Raw genomic sequence first — 14668 nt, 5'->3', positions numbered from 1 at the left:
AGAAGTGCCATGACTTGGAGCGGATGAACACTTTGTCCAAACCAAGCCATATTCAACAAAATAACACTAAACAATTTTACACTACACCCCCGCCCTACAGTCATATTTACCCGATACTGGATGAGCGTGAGATTGAGTCACTGGCCATAGTATCCGCACTGCCCGAAGTAGAACCAGTCAATGACCCACAGGGAGCATATCACATAAGACCTACAGCACCAGACCAACCCGCTCAGGGGTCATCTACCCCTACTCCGCGGAGACTAGGTATATTGCGTGCCACTACCCACAGCCCGATTAGGTCAGTTCGAATGTCCCTGGCTTCCCCCTCACCTCCGGCCATTCGGGAAATGCCGGAACCTATCGGTAATTTAGGAGGTGAAATAATTTCCCCACACCATAACAGGAGTGGAAAAATATATAATGCATCCGACCCCAATCCGAACCCCCCTGGGCCCCCAACCATTGCCGAAGGGGACAATAAGCATTTTCCTTTTATGACAATGGGGAATTATCTGGTAAAAAAACCCATAGAGTTAGAGGACATCGATAGAATAGTAAAGAACTGTCCCAAACCCACATCGGCCCCATTGGGAACAATGAATTATTTAAAAAAGGCTTGTAAGGGGAGGAATTATACACAGGAAGACATGCGTCTGATAATAGATGGAATCATCGGTCCTAGGTCAGAATGGGATTGGACAAAGGTAACTTCCATTAGTGTAATACAGATAAAACAGGAGGCAGGAGACCCACTACCTCCCCCATCCAATCCTTCAGCCGGACAGTATGCATTAAACACGGAAGTTGGAGTGGCCAAAATGTGGGAGGAATTGGAGGATGAAATGAAGAGAGTTTTTAAACAAAAATCATCCCTATCCACCGCGTTAGCATGCAAACAAAAGAAAGATGAACCCATCCCCGAATATTGGAAGAGATTCCATGACTGTTGGGTTCAAGAGGCCGGTTTAAAGATACAGGATAATGATCAATTATTTATTTCCACCTTTTTGATTAACACTCTGCCTCACCTCGTCACCCCCATCAAACAAATGGTTTCCTCCTGGCCATCCGATACGGTGCCAGACTTCCAGAAGCATCTTTTTGAAAAAGAGGCTGCTGGATGTTTTGAAATAAAAAAACCAACTATCAGTACCCACCATTTTTCTGACAAAATTGATGCCCCACAGTATGGGAGGGGAATGAGCAGAGGTCGAGGTAGAGGTTACCCTAGTCAAAACCGAAATGAATATCGGAGAGGCCAGGGGTCTCAACCACCAACAGAAGTGGGGGCTCGTCCGGGAGAGGTAGGAACCAGAGAGATCCACCACAGCCTAGGTACCCCCAGGGTACCTGTTACAATTGCGGAGACCCTAATCATTGGGCCAGGGACTGCCCTAGACCCCGGAAAAACTACCAACCCCAGAACAACAGCATGTCCACTGAACAACAACCACAGGCGACGTTGACAGGGAATAAATTCCCTATCAACTGGTCAAACCAACAGCAACGACGCTGATGGTGCCCGGAGGCTGATATCCCGACTTTCCCACAAATCACAGAAACTTGGAAGGAGTTGCCCCTCGTAGACTTAACGGTAAACCAAAGAAAACTTGCGTTCATCATAGATAGCGGAGCGACTACGAGCGTTATGGCACCAAGTAATTATTCTGGCCCAAGGGAAAGGTCAACGCCTTCTATGGGAATAAACGGGGTATCAACTCCCACTTTCAAGACTAATCGCTTGAAGGTTACCGATGGTACAGGCAGATTCATCTGCTCCCATGCCTTTAGTATAATACCCGGGTGCCCAGTAAACCTGCTTGGTAGAGATCTCTTTGAAAAACTAAGTTTGAGTATCACAGTGGATAAGAGGGGGGGAGGACTGATTGTAGATTCGCCCTGTTTTTCGGTGGAACCAAATCTGAAGGTTACTCAGAGAAGCGAAGATTTTATTTGTGTAAGTCTACCACTAGACCTGCCAAACGAAATCTGGGCAGAAGGGAATCATGACACGGGTTTAATAGACTGTACCCCGTATAAAGCCACCCTCAAACCCCAAGCTATGCCAGTTTACCAAAAACAGTACCCTTTGTCACCAGAGAAAATAGAAGGAATCACTCCCCAGGTAGAAGAATACCTGGAGAAAGGTATACTGGAGTATTGTATCTCATCTTACAACACACCAGTGAACCCAGTAAAAAAGCCCGATGGCCAGTACCGTTTTGTGCAAGACCTAAGGGCTATTAACAACTTAGTTATTCCCATCGCGCCAATAGTCCCAGACATTAGCGCGCTTCTGGCAACCATCCCACATGAAGCCTCCCATTTTTCGGTTATCGATCTGAAGAATGCCTTCTTCAGTATACCTGTTGACAAAGAGACAAGGCCCATTTTTTCTTTTAGCCTTGATGGAAAGCGCCAAATGACTTGGTCAAGATTACCGCAAGGATATGTGGACTCCCCCGTGGTTTTTAGTATTGTACTACAGTCCACACTAAGGCCATGGAACCCCCCCCAAGGTTCGGTAGTGCTGCAATATGTTGATGACCTGATGGTCTGCAGCCAGTCAGTGGAAGCCAGCCAGGAAGATAGCAAGTCATTGTTATTGTGGTTGTTAGAATGTGGATACAAAGTGTCAAAGCAAAAGTTACAGTGGTGTTTAGAGAGGGTGGAATACTTAGGCTTTGTCTTCTCAAAGGGAGTAAGAAGCTTGAGCAAATCGCGGGTCGATGCCATCGTGGGCCTGGTCACCCCACACACCAAGAAAGACATGTTATCTTTCCTTGGGATGATAAGCTATTGCAGGCAATGGATACGCGATTGCTCCTTCTATGATAATATCTTAAGACAAGCCACGCTAAAAGATTCCCCCGATAATGTTAAATGGTCAGAAGAAATGTGTGAAGCGTTTAGGGCATTGAAATGTTCAATGATGACAAGTCCTGGTCTTGGCCTCCCTGATTATAGTCAAATGTTCCATTTGTATGCAAGGGATAATTGTAAAACCATGGCGGGCGTTCTCGGCCAAGAACACGGTGGGAAGATGCGACCAGTCGCATTTTTTTCTAAGGTCATGCCTCTACAAGTCCAGGGTTTTCCTTCGTGCCTCCGAGCACTGGCTACTTGCGCTATGGTTGTCGAAATGGCTACTGTTTTCACACTGGGTCACCCTACCACCCTACACACAACTCATGATGTGTTATCTATTCTGAAAGGGATACACACACAACATATGTCTGCCCAGAGACAGAGTGGATATGAGATTATATTGCTGAGTAACCCCCAACTAAAAGTCCAGTACAATTCCACCACGGCAGGACCAGCAATGATCTTAAATGGATTGCTGGGACTGAAGTCCAATGATGACACTATAGCGGAAGAACACAGTTGTTTAGAATCTATAGAAGTCATGACATCTCCCAGATTAGACATGCAAAAGGCCCCTCTGGAAAGAGGGGATGTAATTTTTGTAGATGGTTCTTGCTCCCGCCCAAGTGACAACACTTATCATGCGGGTTATGCAGTAGTAAAATTACCTGATGTTGTCATCGAGGCGGAACCAATCAACCACCAGTCAGCACAAGCAGCCGAGTTAATAGCCTTAACGAGAGCTTGCACCCTATATGCCAACCAACCTGTGACTATATATACTGATTCCAGGTACGCTCATGGTGTTGTCTTTGACCATGGAGTATTATGGTCCATCAGAGGATATATAGGAGCCGACGGGAAGCGCATTTCACATGCCCAATTGATAAAACAATTGCTAGATGCCATAAAACTCCCATCAGAATTAGCCATCATCCATTGTAGAGCACACACTCAAGGCTCAGATGACATATCAAAAGGAAACGCCCTTGCTGATAGCACAGCCAAGTCAGCGGCTAAGACAGTTATTTCAACTTTACTGACCATGCCAACCTTGGTACCTCTCCTCCCAGATGAAACACAGCTGCTAACTGATTTGCAGGCTTCCGCTACCCCAGAGGAACTTGCTGATTGGTGTTTTCCGGTGTTACAAAAGAGTCCGAAAACTGGACTCATTTGCAAAGAGGGGAGACCATGCATCCCACAACATAGTGCCCCAATCTACATAGCACATGTTCACGGAATAGGACACATAGGTTGGAAAGCCACTTTACAACAACTTAAAACAATGTTTTACATTACCAAAGTTGAACCTATGGTAAAAAGTTTTGTTCAGAGATGCATAACCTGCATTAGGAACAACCCCAACAACCCACACAAGGTCAAACACGAGCACCTACCCTATCCAACAACGCCATTTACACATCTACAAATTGACTTTACTCACCTCCCAGTAAAGGGGGGCACACAGCCAGTTTGTGTAATAATAGATGTTTTCAGTAGATGGCCAGAGGCATTCCCTACAAGAAGAGAAGATGCTAAGACAGTGGTAGGAATTCTGACAAGAGAGATAGTTCCCAGATGGGGAATACCTCTACAAATAAACTCAGACCAAGGCCCCGCCTTCACATCTAAAATTTGTAGAGAACTGGCCAAGACATTACAGGTAGAATGGAAATTCCACATTCCCTATCATCCTCAAAGCTCTGGGATTGTGGAAAGGATGAATAGGACGATTAAAGACAAGGTGAGGAAAGCAACAGGTGGAACCTTTTCCAATTGGAAAAGGTACCTCCCAGCCATCATGGCTGAAATAAGAATGACCCCCAACAAAGCCCTAGGGTACTCCCCCTTTGAAATCCTGTTTGGTAGACCTTTCCCCACCCCATGGTCTAGGAAAACTTTTATGACCATGGATAACCTTGATAACCTGAGAGATGAATATGTAAGGAAGCTGATCGAAACCTTGGTCCGCACCGAGGAAGATGTTACTCGCAAATGTCCTTTTTCTTCACAGGAAAACACGCACCCCTTCAGGGAGGGGGACGAAGTAGTGGTCAAGCTACATCCAAAAGGGAAAAGACCGCAAGACTTCACCTACGGACCTCCCACCATCATTGTTGCAGTGACCAGAACAGCAGTCCTGACAGAGAACAGCCCCACCTGGATCCACGCTACCCGAGTAAAGCTGGTAAAGAAAGGTCCAACCACAGAAGCAAGTCCAGAAGCAAGTCCAGAAGCAAGTCCAGAAGCAAGTCCAGAAGCAAGCCCGGATTTAGAGACAAGAGAGGCACTAACGAGGGCAAGCTGACTTGCCCTGGCCTTGAACAGGATAGTCAAGAAAAGGGGGTTTCCGAGGCAAGCGGCCTGAGCCCTGTAGAAAAATGACAATCTTAATTTCACCGGACTCTGGAAAACTTTGGTTACTCATAGGACTTACCTCATTATCAGTTTTCACTATAGTATGGGTTACCACCAACTGTATTTATAGCCCAGAAGATTTAGGGGGATTGCGAGGTATTTGTGGTAAAAATTACAGCGAAGAAATGCAAGTGCCCCGAGGTAAGAGGAGTATCCCTTCCAGTAACCTTAGTTCCCAACAAATAACCATCGCACAAGTTAGAGATCAGATCACCACCAATGTTATACATACCAGGCACAAGAGAGGTACACAACTATATAACAAAGGGAGCAAGACAGATAGTCTCACAGACAATATGTTATTGTTAAAGTTTAAATATGCTTATGCTCGAAAAACTGGATATGAAAAGTGTTGGATTTGTAGTAAACTACACCCTAGTACTGCTAGGATCCCTCTAATGGCGATACCTCTAAATTTTTATCCCCTCTTAAACGGCACACCTCCCATTATCCTTACAAACGTCACGAGGACACTTCCAAATAATACCCTTACGTTTCCAATTATTGGAAGAAGCCACTCCCCAGACTGGTGTTTCAGGTTGGGGAACTCCACTAAAAGGGCTGAAGTTTGCCAACATACTAAAATTAATTTTTCAATGATTTCAATTGAGGACCCTGTATTTCACACTTCAGACCCTACCATGAACGCCACCTTAATGGATTTCCTTAGCTCAAGCTCCACCTCCCCAGTAGGTCAGCTGTTGTCAAGTTTCACCTTTTCAAGTCTTTCTGACGAGGTGATGACAATATTCAACAAACGGCCCCTAGCCCTAGGAAACAGTATTTATATTTGTTGTGGGAAAATCTGTCACCCTTGGATCCCCACTGAACCCCAGGGATGGTGCTATCTTGCATCCCTAGTCCCCATTATGGGCGTAGTGGGAGATGACAAGGGTGAGCACCTCCTTGAAGCTAGTATGCATCCTAGGTATCCCCTTAAACATCGCCATAAAAGGGAATTATTTTTTGAGAAGGATATGGCATGGGCCTGGTTTCCTTCGTGGACCGGGTGGGGAATAGACATAATGAAAAGGCTAAACAATTACTCTAAAATTCTTGATGAAATCCTAGATAAAAATTCGGGGGACATCACCAATTTAAATGAAGAGATGAGGGCAATTAAGAAACAACTTGAGCTCCATGACCTAGCCATCGAAAGCATGAGTGCTGCCCTTACTGGGTTATGTGAGGTTACAGAGGATTACGAGTGTTGCACATGGATACACAATACATCTGTTGAAATACCCGATTATTATGACATTATTGCACAACACCGAAAGGAGGTAGATAGCCTGCAACAAGAAGCCAGGGATATTGCTAAAACATGGAGTCCTTTTGGTAAAGGGAATTTTGGACTTGGAGGGATATTCTCATGGTTAAAAGACATTGCTATGACTATTATAATAATTTAGCTTTTTCTATTATTTCTATATGCATGTTTTAAGCTCATAATGTGTATCATTGCCAGGGCCTCCAAATCCCCCACCCACGACACTTCCATGGTGTCAAATCAAGTTCCAGATTATGACACCCCAAAGCCACACGCACCCGGGGATTACTCAACATACGTTAAAATGCATAAGCAAAAGAAAAAGAACCTCATCATTTAGGGATGGATGTGACTTGGTCCCTTTCCTCCAGCAGGGATGCAAAGGGTTAATCCGCCACACACATTAGATATACCAGGGAGATGTATATCCCCTGGTATAGGAGGCTCGGGTGAGAAAATCAATTAAGGTTTAATTAGATTTTAAGAGGGGATTGTGGGGAATGGACCTAGCTTAGAATCCATGTTGTTTGTCCTGGGGAATTGACCTAGCTTAGAATCCATGTTGTTTGTCCTGGGGAATTGACCTAGCTTAGAATCCATGTTGTTTGTCCAGATTCCATTTTATATATGTGTTTTAGTTAAACAAGCAACATAAAGTGTGTGTGTGTGTTCTGTCTGGGTTTCGCTTCCTCTATTGTCTAGAGCCATGTTTAACTTAAGTACGTACGTGTTCTTTCTGTGCTTAACTTCCTCTATTATCTAGGGTAAAGTTGAAGCTCAAACATCGGCTGTCCTTAGCGGAAAATTCCATTTCTTTAACCTAAAAGAACAGTTATATGTATGTCAAATGTTATGTTGTACGCCCCTATTTCCCCCCTATATAACCAGCAACGAGCCAAAAATAAAAAGAGCTTGGTTTCACAACTTATATGTCTCCGTCTGTGTTACTTCTCAAAACCAATCTCCCAGGCCTGCAGACACAACACGAGCTGACCGCCAGGTAGTCAGGGACTATCGGAGAGGCCAGGGGTCTCAACCACCAACAATGACAACCTAGGTACCACAGTGTTTTGTACCACAAGTGACGACAACAAAATAGCCTTGTCAGTTGAAGACAGAGAGTTCATCAAAATAATGGACAAAGAATTCTTCAAGGATGAGTCTAACAGCTGGGTTGCACCATTGCCTCTTCGTGCTGCAAGGGTCAAACTGCCAAACAATCGTGAACAGGCTTTATCCAAATTCAACTCACTTCAACGAACACTAAAGAACAGGCCTGAAATGAAGGACCATTTCATTACCTTTATGAAGAGGATCTTTGACAATGAGCACGCTGAGCCAGCTCCACCTCTTCAAATACACGATGAGTGCTGGTACCTATCTTTCTTCGGAGTGTACCATCCACGTCCTGAATTCTTGCTGACTGATCCAGAAGAAACCACGGCTCACGTCTTCAGTCTTCTAGAACCCGACAAAGATCCAGAGGTTCGTCCTGAAGTTAAAACCCTTGTCACCAGAACTGAACAAAGACGTGCCTTGGGCTGTCAACGCTTTGAACGTTTCTCCAAGTGGACAAGGCTGGTACGCACCACCGCAAGGTTAGTTCATATTGCACACTGCTTTCACACGAAGCTCACAGATGCTCACTGTCAAGGTTGGCACATGTGCCAAAAGCTTCTTTCTGCAAAAGACATTGCTGAAGCTGAACTGATCGTAATACGCAGTGTACAACAGGATGTCTTTGGCTCAGAAATCAGACGTATCCGTGACAAGGGGGACATTCCAAAAAACAGTCCAATTGCTAACCTGAACCCATTCATTGACAATGATGGCACGTTAAGGGTTGGTGGACGCCTAAACAAGGCTAAGTTCAGTGAGCAAGAACAGAATCCTCTCATTATACCTGCTCGCCATCACATCACCACTTTGCTCATACGGCACTACCATGAAAGGGTGAAACACCAAGGTAGACACTTCACAGAGGGAGCCATAAGAGTTGCAGGCCTTTGGATTATAGGAGCAAAAAGACAGATTACAGCTACACTGCACAGCTGTGTTCAGTGCCGCAAACTAAGAGGGAAACATCAGCAACAGCAAATGTCAGATTTGCCAGCTGACAGGTTAAGTACTGACCCACCCTTTACTCACGTTGGTCTGGATGTCTTCGGACCATGGATGGTAAAAACCCGCAGAACACGAGGTGGCCAAGCCAATAGTAAGCGATGGGCAGTGCTGTTCACCTGCATGAGTGTACGTGCAGTACACATTGAAGTAATAAAATCTATGGATGCCTCAAGTTTCATCAATGCTCTAAGACGGTTCCTTGCCATCAGAGGACCAGTCAAGACACTAAGATCCGACTGTGGAACTAATTTCGTTGGAGCTTGTCGAGAGTTACAGCTCAACTCTAGGCCAATACAAGACCTTTTAGCTGAAAGAGGCTGCACATGGATTTTCAATCCTCCTCATTCTTCCCACATGGGTGGTTCATGGGAGAGAATGATAGGAATCACGCGAAAAATACTGGACTCTATGCTCATGGACTTGAATTCCACAAGACTTACCCACGAGATTCTAACCACCTTCCTGGCAGAAGCATCTGCCATAATCAATTCAAGACCACTTGTTCCAGTGTTTACAGATCCAGAGACCCCAACTATCCTTACTCCAGCCACTCTTCTTACCCAGAAGCTTGGGACTGTTCCCGTGCCACCTGGAGACTTTAAATCAGGAAATCTGTGCTACGATCAGTGGAAGCGAGTACAACACCTTGCCAACTGCTTCTGGAATCGTTGGAAGATGGAATATCTTTCTACTCTGCAAGGACGCAGGAAATGGCAGCGCCCGAACCTTAACATCCAAGTTGGAGATCTCGTTCTGCTTAAGGATCAGCAAGCTGAAAGAGTCGAGTGGCCTATGGGTCTTATTGTAAAGAGCGTTCCTAGTGATGACGGTAAGGTACGTAAGGTGGAGGTGAAAGTTTCAAGACAAGGGACCGTAAAGACTTTCATCAGACCTATCACGGAACTCATTTTGCTCTTGCCGTTTGGAGACTGAACTTACTTGGGTATGCTGTTGGATCCTACCTGCGACTTTGAGAAGGAAGTATCTGGAACTTTAGTTGTCACAACTTGAAGCCTTATATTAAAATGGTGTGCATTATATGCATGTTCTCCATTATGTCTTTCAGGTTTTCAAGACATCAAGCAAATTGCGCTGTTGTTTATTTGCATAACTACCGTTGTATTATGTAAATAGTGGCATTATCATGCCAGACGGGGAGTGTGCTGCCCCAATAGGGGCATAGAATATGAGATGCATAGCCTCAGTTAATATTAGTATTGTTATATAGATTAGAGTTTATATAGTGTGGTTTGCCTACTATTTTCTCATAGCTAAATCTATGTGTTATCCTATGCTGCCATCTAGTGGCCTTTGTTGCAATGCACATGTTTTTATGTGATTCTTTGAGTTACCACATATTTTCACTGTATGTATGCCCCTCCCTGCTTCCTGTGTGGAGTACTTCCTGTGTCATCTCTTCAGCCAGCAAGCCACATGTAGAAGGACACTCATGTACTCTGCTCAGTACGTAGGAAAGGCATCATCTTTTGACCGCACAATACTATCACCATTCATCTGCTGTTCCCGTTATCTGCTGTAACCCCTGAAGTTTAAAGAATAAACACCTCTTTTGAATGAATCGGTATTGACGAGTTCAGCTGTCTGACAAGGATTGTCCGCAGTGAGTATATCTGCTTATACAGGCCAGGCATAGAGGTCTCAGCAAGGGATATATTGCTATCACAACAATCGGAGTCAGAACATATTTTTTTTATAAAAATGCAATAAAACTAGCCCCTATTTTGTAAACGCTATAAATTTTGCGCAAACCAACCGATAAACGCTTATTGCGATTTTTTACCAAAAATAGGTAGAAGAATACATATCGGCCTAAACTGAGGAAAACATTTTTTTTTATATATATTTTTGGGGGATATTTATCATAGCAAAAAGTAAAAAATATTGCATTTTTTTTTCAAAATTGTCGCTCTATTTTTGTTTATAGCGCAAAAAATAAAAACTGCAGAGGTGATCAAATACCACCAAAAGAAAGCTCTATTTGTGGGAAAAAAGGACGCCAATTTTGTTTGGGAGCCACGTCGCACGACTGCGCAAATTGTCAGTTAAAGCGACGCAGTGCCGAATCGCAAAAAGGGGCAAGGTCCTTTAGCTGCATTTTGGTCCGGGTCTTAAGTGGTTAAGGCCTTGTTCACATGTTGTACTGACAGTGAAGTGAAAGTTTAGCCTATTCCCAACTAAGCTTAACCACTTCAATACCAGGCACTTTCACCCCCTATTTGCTGATTGGCACTGTTGTTGGCACTGATTGGCAGTTTTAGGGGCACTGACAGGCGTTTATAGAGGGGGACAGGCTGGCTATGGGCACTGATTGGCAGCTGATGAACACTGATTGGCAGCTGATGGGCACCTTTTCATGGGGGCTGTGCTGATAATCAATGTGCGGATTATCAGCACAGACCCCCCCCCCCCCCCACACCCCCAACAGGGAGAGCGGCAGATCAGCTCTCCCTGTCAGCGTAAACAAAGGAAAGCCGCTAACTGGCATTTCCTGGTTCACGCGATGATCAGCTGTGATTGGTCACAGCTGAACATGTGGTAAGAAGCCTCTGTCAGAGGCTCCATACCACGATGGGAGTGACACACCGCTAGGGCGACCACATTTTCAAACTACCATTCAGGGACACCTTCCCTTTCCAAAAATCAGCTTGTGATTGGACACAAGAGGCAGGATTCATGATTTCTCCAATCACAAGCAGGGGGCGGGATTGTGATCCTCCAGGTATTCCCGGCCAGGACAAGTACTGTCAGTTGGTAGATTGCGCAATAGAATTACATGTTATAATTACCCGGAGAAGCTCTATACCTTTGGAACAGGTTTAGCTCAGGGCTAGGGTGCCTGCCCTGCATGCATTTGACTCTGGGTTCAAGCCCAGGAAGGTCTGCGTTGTCACGTGGCCAGGGCTCAGCGTGGGCGCATTTCCACTGTTTTGTTTTTTAACTACAATTTACATTTTTAGCCAAAATCACATTAGTTGCCCCAAAATTTACAAACATTTCACTTTTTTGCACCAAAACTATTGTGACCGTCACATTGCGCCGGACAACATAGCTAGCGCACACACACTTTTCACACATGTTTGGGACCATTCACATTTACAAAGCCATTAGTGCTATACAACTGCACTGATTACTGTGTAAATCTCACTGGCAGGGAAGGGGTTAACACTCACTAGGGGCTTAAATCAGTTCCCTACTGAGTGATTTTAACTCTAGGGGGAGGGGACTCACAAGGGGAGGACACCGATGTGTCTGTTCCTCTGTACTGGCAACACACATCCGTCTCCTCACCTGACACCACCGTGGATCTGTGTGTTTACACACACAGATCCACTGTCCTGCCGTGATCGTGGGCAATCGCGGGTGTCCGGCGGACATCCCGGCCGCCGGTCACCGGGTCCCGAGCGATGCCGCGCGCCCCCCAGGCGGCCGCGAAGCCCAGCACGGGAGATCCCATCTGTGGACGTCATATGACAATGGGCAGGGAGGGGAGTGGTTAAAAGAAGTGGTGATATGTCGACAAGAAAAAAAGAAGGGGGGGGCATACTCCATGGACCACGGGGTCATTTTTCTGCAGTCGCACTTCTATCTCTCCTATCTGCCCGTCACCTGCCCTTAGGGTTGCCACCTTTTCTTCAAGCCAAACCCGAACACTTTAGCGGCACAGGGCAAGTTTTTTCCCGTAGTATACACAATCGGATAATAAAAGACCTGGGGCACCTTCGGGTGCCTCAAGGACAGTGGTATTGCAGCGCGCTGCGGCAAACAGTGGGTGTGGCCAAACTGCTCTTGCTGACATCGTGGCTCCCCCTCAGTGATGCCAAACCTGCCCCCAGACAGCGGCCCGCATCTATCGAATGGCAACAGATTTTTATGTGACTACGTCAGTTACTTGGGGAGCCACAGCCCAGTCTAAATAATGTGTCCGGGTTTCAGGCAGACTAAAACCCGGACACAAGATCCTAAACCCGAACTGTCCGGGTGAATCCTGGACCGGTGGCAACCCTACCTGCCCTCTGAAGAGCGATCACTTTTCAGAGGGCCAGCAAGGTCTGGTGTCGGTGCGAGCGTAGATGGGTTTTTCAGAGGCCTTTTCCACATGTTTGTACCCATGACTTATAGTACAGGAGTGAAATCCCACTTTTTATCCCTATAGACGTTTAACCACTTAAGGACCGCCTCCTGCCCATATATGTCGGCAGAATGGCACGGCTGGGCACATACACGTACAGGTACGTGCTGTGCTATTGTCCAGCCGTGGGTCACGGGCGCGCGCCCGCGACCCGGTCCGAAGCTCCGGGACCCGCGGAAACCCGATCGCCGCTGGAGTCCCGCGATCGGTCCCCGGAGCTGAAGAACGGGGACAGCTGTGTGTAAACACAGCTTCCCCTTTCTTCGCTGTGGCTCCGTCATCGATCGTGTGATCCCTTTTATAGGGGGACACAATCGATGACGTCACCCCTACAGCCACACCCCCCTACAGTTGTAAACACAATTCAGGTCACACATTACCCCTACAGCGCCCCCTGTGGTTAACTCCCAAACTGCAACTGTCATTTTCACAATAAACAATGCATTTTAAATGCATTTTTTGCTGTGAAAATGACAATGGTCCCAAAAATTTGTCAAAATTGTCCGAAAAACTGATGTCGCAGTTCCGAAAAAAATCGCTGATCGCCGCCATTAGTAGTAAAAAAAATTTTTTTTATAAAAAATGCAATAAAACTAGCCCGTATTTTGTAAACGCTATAAATTTTACGCAAACCAACCGATAAACGCTTATTGCGATTTTTTTACCAAAAATAGGTAGAAGAATACGTATCGGCCTAAATTGAGGAAAACATTTTTTTTTTATATATATATTTTTGGGGGATATTTATCATAGCAAAAAGTAAAAAATATTGCATTTTTTTTTCAAAATTGTCGCTCTATTTTTGTTTATAGCGCAAAAAATAAAAACCGCAGAGGTGATCAAATACCACCAAAAGAAAGCTCTATTTGTGGGAAAAAAGGACGCCAATTTTGTTTGCTTCAGAAGACGTAAGAGAACGAAACGTGCGTAAAGCGGATACACGCACGCCCGCACGCACTTCCTGGATCAACCAGCTGATCATTTGGTGGAACGCACGTCGTTCCCAGGCTGGCGCTGATTTTTGTTACCGGCTCTAGTGCTGTGCAGGGAAGCTTGTTATCATCTAGATAACTGTCTGCTTGTTTTTATATTTTATTTTTTTATATATTTTTTTATATATACCCGGTCCCAGTTTTTATTCCTTATTTTTATGTTCATCACATTTTTTGTACATACTGCTTAAGTGTAAGCCAACTTACGGCTGTACCAATAAAAATTAACCCCTGAACTTTGAACCTACTACTCTATGAGAGTCCCTTTTTTTCCCCTTGGAGGAACTCGGATACCCAGGAAGCCTGGTACCAGCTGAACTAGAGGATCTATAAGGAGAACACGGACAGGCGAGGATCTGAGCCGTTTGGATACTATCCACGTATATGCACTTTACCCCTGCAGGGGTGAGTGCCTCTGGTGAGTGGGGACCCAGGAGGGGGAGCACCGGACCCACTGCGTATAACTGCACCACTGCATACTGTGACCACCCACTTTGTCTGGAAAAACACATGGTCACCAACTATTATTTTTGATATATTTTGTATGGACTGCTGTCCTTCTATTTTTATTTATTTATTTATTTATTCACTGGATTATTTGTATGGACTGCTGTCCTCTATTCATTTACTCAATGGACTATTTATTTAGCATTTGCTCGTTTTATTTTTGAAATTGATTTTTCTTGGACACATCTAGACCTATAGCATCATTGCTGATAGGCAGATATTACCTATTATCACTTAACTCAACGTTTGGTCATATATAATTTTTATTTCTGCACGTGCCTATGCAATGTATTTTTATGTGTTTGTAACCACAAAGCAACACTTGTGACTGGA

This window comes from Rana temporaria, chromosome 4 (genome assembly GCF_905171775.1).
Source record: "Rana temporaria chromosome 4, aRanTem1.1, whole genome shotgun sequence".
NCBI lineage: Eukaryota > Metazoa > Chordata > Amphibia > Anura > Ranidae > Rana > Rana temporaria.
Note: the sequence above shows the minus strand (reverse complement) of the source record.